Source organism: Pistacia vera, unplaced genomic scaffold, assembly GCF_008641045.1.
Source record: "Pistacia vera cultivar Batoury unplaced genomic scaffold, PisVer_v2 Contig790, whole genome shotgun sequence".
Taxonomy (NCBI): Eukaryota; Viridiplantae; Streptophyta; class Magnoliopsida; order Sapindales; family Anacardiaceae; genus Pistacia; species Pistacia vera.
This window is the reverse complement of record NW_022196657.1, coordinates 185,093-192,138: the sequence shown is the minus strand read 5'-3', so window position 1 is coordinate 192,138 and position 7,046 is coordinate 185,093.

Sequence of the window (7,046 nt, the reverse complement as noted above, 5' to 3'; positions counted from 1 at the left end):
AGTGGTGAGTATCTTTCAATTTCACATACTGGTCATTCTATCTTTCCTACTTTACATTCCAAACGTTTATACCTTAGAAATATCTTATGTGTCCCTAAAATCACAAAAAAATTGCTTAGTATATCTAGGTTTACAAAAGATAACAATGTTGTAGTGGAATTTGATGATAATTGTTGTGTTGTAAAGGACAAGTCCACATGGGCAACTTTACTACAAGGGGGCCTTAAAGAAGGTCTCTATCAACTAAATATTCCTTATTCTCCACAGCCTTTGCCTGCTTATACAGCTCATTACACACCTTATTCACCGGAACACTTGCATATCACTTCACTGCCTTTTATTTCAAGCCTAAATCAATCTATTTCATTTTCTGCGAATAAGTCAGATTTTATTAAGAATTCTGCATGTTCAGTTGAGTTGAATCATTCTGCTAATATGCCGTGTACTCAAATTCCTATGAATAATATCCTTGTTTGTGATAATGTTGTCAATTCTGAATGTGATATACATGACAATACTATTCTTGCTCACTCTGATAATTGTTATAACAATTCCCCTGTTTGTGACAATGTTATTGTTAAGTCTAAAACTAATTTGCAATGTACTCAAATTCCTAAGAATAATATCCATGTTTGTGATAATGTTGTTGTCAATTCTGACTGTGATATACATGCTCCTGTTTGTGATAATATTGTTGTCAATTCTGAATGTGATATACATGCTCTTGTTTGTGATAATGTTGTTGCCAGTTCTTATACTTGCGACACCAGCAAACTTGCTAAAACATATAGCTATAGTAATGTCAATAACTATATCAATCTTGATGCTTGCAAGACTATTTGCTTGACTACTAATAAAGGCACTAACCAGTACATGATTTGGCATAAGAGGTGAGGACACCTTAGTCTCCTTGTTTTACAAAAAAATTATGTCAAAATTAAAAGCTCCCTAGGTGCTTCCCCCACTCCTTTATTCTGTGATGCCTGCCAATTAGGAAAACTACATCAAAATAGCTTTCCTTTGTCTCAATCTCATTCTCTAGCACCTCTTGAACTTGGTCACAGTAATGTGTGGGGTCCTGCCCCAATTCCTTCCCTTGAGGGATTTAAGTACTATGTTTAGTTTTTGGATGACTTTAGTCGGTTCACCTGGCTTTTTCCTCTCACAACCAAAGATGAGGTTAAATCTGTCTTTATCAAGTTCCACCACCTTGCTAAAAGACAATTTGGAACAAAATTGAAATGTCTTCAGTCAGACCAAGGTGGTGAATATAAAGCCCTTGTTCCTTATCTTCGTGAAACTAGTATTCAATACAAGCACTCTTGTGCCTATGTTCATCAGCAAAATGGCCGCAGTGAAAGGAAGCATAGACACATTGTAGAGACAAGCCTTACCCTCCTTGCACATGCCTCTATGCCACTGACCTATTGGTGGCTTGCTTTCAAAACAGCAACCTATTTAGTCAACAGACTACCTACTACAGTCTTGAATAATGATACACCATATCACACACTGTTTAGCAAAGAACCTGATTATGATTGCTTAAAAAACATTTAGCTGTGCTTGTTTTCCTTATCTTCGAAATTACAGCAGTCACAAGTTTGATTTTCATTATACTAAATGCGTATTTGTAGGATATAGCTCAGTGCACAAGGGGTATAAGTGTTTGAGGAATGATGGTAAAATTTTTGTTACTCCTAGTGTGAAATTCAATGAGGATGAGTTTCCTTTTTTATTTGATGATTTTATTCAGTCTAAGGTTCTGTCATTGTCTGATAATTCACAGCCCAATTATGTTAATCCCTTACCTACTTACACCCATTTATTCACCTCAATTTCTACACACTCTTTAGCACAATCTTCAGCTAACCCTGATTCTTTAATTTCTATGCCAAGTTCAGCTGACCCTGGCACTCCAGTTGTAATTAGCCCTTGTGATAAGACTACTCTTTGCAATGCAATAATTTCTGATAACAACACAACAACAAAGTGTCTAACTCCAATATCTGCTAGGTATGATCTTCCAACTCGTAATACAACGAACACACGATTAGCCACCACAACTTCAATCACACTTCCACATACAAACACACAGCCTCATCATATAACAGCTCCATACACTACACAGTCCCTACACGTAACTCCAAACACTACACAGTCCCTTCACATAGCTCCAAATACACAGCTTTTTAACACAAAATCAAAGGTTGCCAACATTTTACCTACACCTTCATACTGTCCTAATCCTACTGTACAAAATATACCTATTATTACATCATCGAATGCTCTATCCACTTGCTCACTTGAGGTTGATCTTACATCAACAAAGTTCTCTGATGTTCCTGTATCTGGTGTTCATGTTCCTGCCTCTTCTGGTTCCATCATCCATCCGATGATTACAAGAGCAAAATCAGTTGCAAATGCTCTCCCTCATCATCCTTCTACTCTCCCTCATCAAGTCTACCTTACAAAAAGTCCAAATGTAGTTGAATCTGAACCTTCTACAGTAGCTGAAGCTTTTGTCACTACTGCCTGGACAGTAGCTATGCAAGCTGAGTTTGATGCACTTGTGGATAACAACACCTGGACCCTTGTCCCTTCCACACCTAATATAAACATTGTAGGGAATATGTGGGTGTTTAGAACCAAATATAATGCAGATGGCACATTGCAAAAGTATAAAGCAAGATTGGTAGCTAAGGGTTTTCAACAAACACACAGTCTAGACTATTTTGAAACTTTTAGTCCAGTGATTAAACCATCTAGCATTCGAATTATACTTACCTTAGCAGTAACCAATTCATGGGATGTTCAACAAATTGATGTGAACAATGCATTCGTAAATAGAACCTTAAATGAAACAGTGTATATGGCACAACCGCTTGGATTTGTATCAGTTGCTCATCCATCCTTTGTTTGCAAATTACACAAGGCTCTATATGGATTAAAACAGGCTCTTAGAGCCTAGTTTGATAAGCTTAAAGCCGCTTTTCAAGAAAAAGGGTTCAAAACCTCCATTTCAAACTCTAGCCTATTCATTCTATATCAACCCTCTGTTCTCATCTATGTCCTGATATATGTAGACGATATCCTTATCACATGATCAGATTCTAGCTATATTTCTCACCTGATGACAGAATTGAATGAGCAGTTTTCTTTGAAGACTCTTGGTTCTTTGAAATATTTCCTAGGGTTGGAAGCCAACAAAGGGTCTACTGGAATACATCTTAAACAGACCAAATATGCCTCAGATTTGTAAGAAAAAACCAAAATGATGGATGCTCATCCCTGCTCCACACCAATGGCTGTTGGTACAAAACTATTTGCTGGTGATAGTCCCTTATTTGATCAACCAAGTCTTTATAGAAGCACCATAGAGGCACTGCAGTATTTGACCCTTACAAGACCAGATATTAGCTTCCCTGTCAATCGGTTGAGCCAATTTTTACAAGCACCTACTGATCTACAGTGGCAGGCCTGCAAAAGAGTGCTTTGGTATGTCAAAGGTACTTTCTCCTATGGGCTTTAGTTAAAACCAGCGAGCACTCTTCATGTTGAGTGTTCTACCGATGCTGACTCGAGAAGTAACCTAGACGATAGACAGTCAACTAGTGGTTATTGTGTCTATCTTGGTCCAAATTTGATTCAGTGGAGCTCCAAGAAACAGAAGGTAGTGGCTCTCTCTTCCATTGAAGCTGAATATAGAGCCTTAGCTCACACGGCCACTAAAGTGGCATAGCTACAGAGTATGTTCTCTGAGTTAGGGATTACACTTCCTCACACTCCAATTATTTGGTGTGACAATGTTAGTGCAGTTGCTTTGGCTACTAATCTTGTGTTTCATGCACGAACGAAACATATTGAGATTGACACACACTATATATGAGAGCAAGTATTAGCTAAAAAGATCAGTGTTCATTATGTGCCTTCCAAATTACAAATTGTTGATCTGTTGACCAAACCACTATCTATTGCCCAGTTTACTGAGTTAAGACAAAAGTTAAGTGTTGTTGAATCTGCTTCTTCATATGCATAGTCCAAATCTGCATATTTTTTATCTAACACTTGTTGCTCAACCTGGTGTTCCCACAATTCAATTGTTGTATAAAGTTGATTAATGGCTATGCTCATCCTGGTGTACCGTCAGTTCAACTGGTATGTGAGCTGATTGTTGATTGGTTGATTGATCAGTTTAGAGTTTTTAGTGTATGCTACTTGGTGCTTGCTACTTATCTTGGTATTCAGTCAATTCAGTTACTCTATAAGCTGATTTGATTAGTTGCTGGATCAGTTCAAAGCTTTGAATTCCTATATCAGTTGATTTGTTGCTACTGGATCAGTTTAGAGCTTTCTTTTTTTTGTTTGAATTCCTATATCAATTGATTTGTTGCTACTGGATCAATTCATGATCAGTTTAGAGCTTTGTTTTTGTTTGAATTACTGCATCAGTTGATTTGTTGCTACTGGATCAGTTCAAGATCAGCTTAGAACTTTGTTTTTTGAATTCCTATATCAGTTGATTAGTTGCTATTGGATCTGCTCAAGGTCAGTTCAAAGCTTTGATTAATTCTTACTTCAGTTCTCTTGTTCAGAATACAATCAGATTACAGTCCTACAGAATGCAGCCAGCTTTTATGTTTTATATGTTCAGATCGCGTTGTATTGTAGTCTAGATTGCTGTTGAAATTTGGTTCAGTTGATTTATGGTTAAAGATTACAGAAACTGCTTCTCAAATTATAGACCTGCCCATGTTTCTCGTATTATACAAGTTTCTACAAGTTCAGTTTAGCTTCTAGTCATAATTTGTTCAGTTGCTGCGTGATCAAATGGTACAGACTTGGGCTATAAACTGTGGCTCAACTATGTTGACAGCAGTGTACTAAAGCTTCCCAGTTTGGTTTGAGGGGAAAAAGGGATGAGAATGCAAAGAAGTTGAGTAGCAGGAGCAAACTGAACTTTGGCAAAAGTGATGTCGTTTTGTCAAAGTTTAGTGTCAAAGTTCAGACATCTTTATTCACAAACAAAATGCAGTTTGGTTGTACAGATTGTTAGTGAGCTTTCGTTACTGTATAAAAGGGAAAGTTATTCCCTCTTGTAATTTACTTCTAAAAGAATCCAATAGAAGAAAAACTCAATTTCTCTTGCATTTCTTTTTCGTGTTTTCTGAACCCTTACCATTGTTTCACATGTACTAGATTTGGCAAATAACTTTTTAATTTCTTACATATTTTTATTGAATCCAAATGGAGGGTTCTTTGTTTGTTTACATTAAAAAAATATGTAAATGAAAAGTACATGTAGAGTTATAAATGAAAGTCATTTACTTGAGTTGTATTTAATGTGAATAAAGCAAATGATCTGGAAGAATTTCTAAAACTGTTTGACTAAAGCCAGTTGTTGTCAAGCTGTTTGAGTATAGAGAAATTTGCTGTAGTGAAAAATTTTGCTATCAAATTCCAGAACTTTTTCGTTGTAGAAAAAATAAATTCACGACCACAATGAATTTGGTGGTTCGTTAGCAAAGACGAAAAATAATATGACATTTTAGGGTTTATTTCTTATTCTTAGTCACTAAGAAAAAGATAGAAACATCATTAGACATGTTAGAGACCTAGGGTTTCATGTAGTGCCTATAAATACATACTTTTTACCTAGGTTTTTGTATGTAGCTAGAGACCTTTTGTTGTTTAAGAGAGTAGTTTTGGAGAAAGGCTCTCATATAGCCATCATTGTGCTTGAGAGGGAGAGAGCTTGGAGATTAATTCTCTTTTGTAATACTTTTCATAAGAAGTTTTTTAGATGATCAAAGCATAGGATTTACATTGGTAAAAATATCAATTGGTGCATTGGAGGCGAAGGCTTGTGTTTGAAATTGAAGTGCTTGTGTTTCTTCGTAAGGTATCTTTAGTTTATTTTTTTAATCCTACTAAGGTGTCTACAGTCTAGTGGTAGATCAAAGAGCTTAATACTTGATTGTACCGGTTTGTTGTTTCCAAGGTATAAAACCATTATCATAATGAAAATCCTTACTACAATGGTGTTTTTGTAGTTATGGGCGTGGACATAGGCAAAGAGTTGGCCGAACCACGATATATCGTGTGTCCTCCCTGAATCTCTCAATTTTTCAATTGTATTTGTGCTTGTGATTGTGTTTGTTTGATAATAATTTCGCATATCAAACTTTTGACAAATCATTGAACTCTATAAGTAGTGTGGGTTTTTAATTTTAGCAAAGAGCCATGAAAACAAGTGTTTTAAATCGATTGGAAAATCGTAGTAGAGTGGTTTTCATCTTTTCATCATGCATTACTGAGATCCTGTTTTCCAACCTCTCTTGTAAGACACCTTCTTCCATTTGAATCCACATGGATTCTTCCCTATCATTTAGCCTAATGATGTCATTCTCATCTATGACCTCTTCCTCGGGTTTTTCCTCACCTAATGTTTGTTCGTTAATCTCTTCTTTAGCTTTACCTCTTATAGTCTTATCTACTACAACTCCTTGAGTAGTCACTACTTGTTATTGGAGCTTGATTATGGACCAAGAACAATGGAGAAGAAAGATAAAAGAGTGTAAAATGTGCCCTACATTTCAATAAGATAAAAACACAGTTTATACAAACTTTTACATCACTATTGTACCTAATGTTGTAGACATATTTTAATCTCAAATACATCTTAGCCGAGAAATGCTAGATGTATAAAGAGTCTTATAAAGAGTCTTTGTATAAAGTGATGTGGCAACTACCACACCACCAGTTTCATATCAATCTTCTCTTTCTTTTCAAAAACTGGTGGTGAGGTAGTTGTCACATCACTTTGTACAAAGACTCTTTAGTCTTTGTACATCTAGCATTTCTCCATCTTAACCATACAACTTTAACCACTAAATTTACATCACATTAACATGAAATAAAATTGACAGCTTAATGTGTGCTGAATCCACCAAAAACAATCACTACTTCATGTCCAAAAATTAGGTTCGGTGAACTGCTCGTAGGCCATTCTTCATCACTTCAAATTCTACATTTGCTGCTAATTTCCC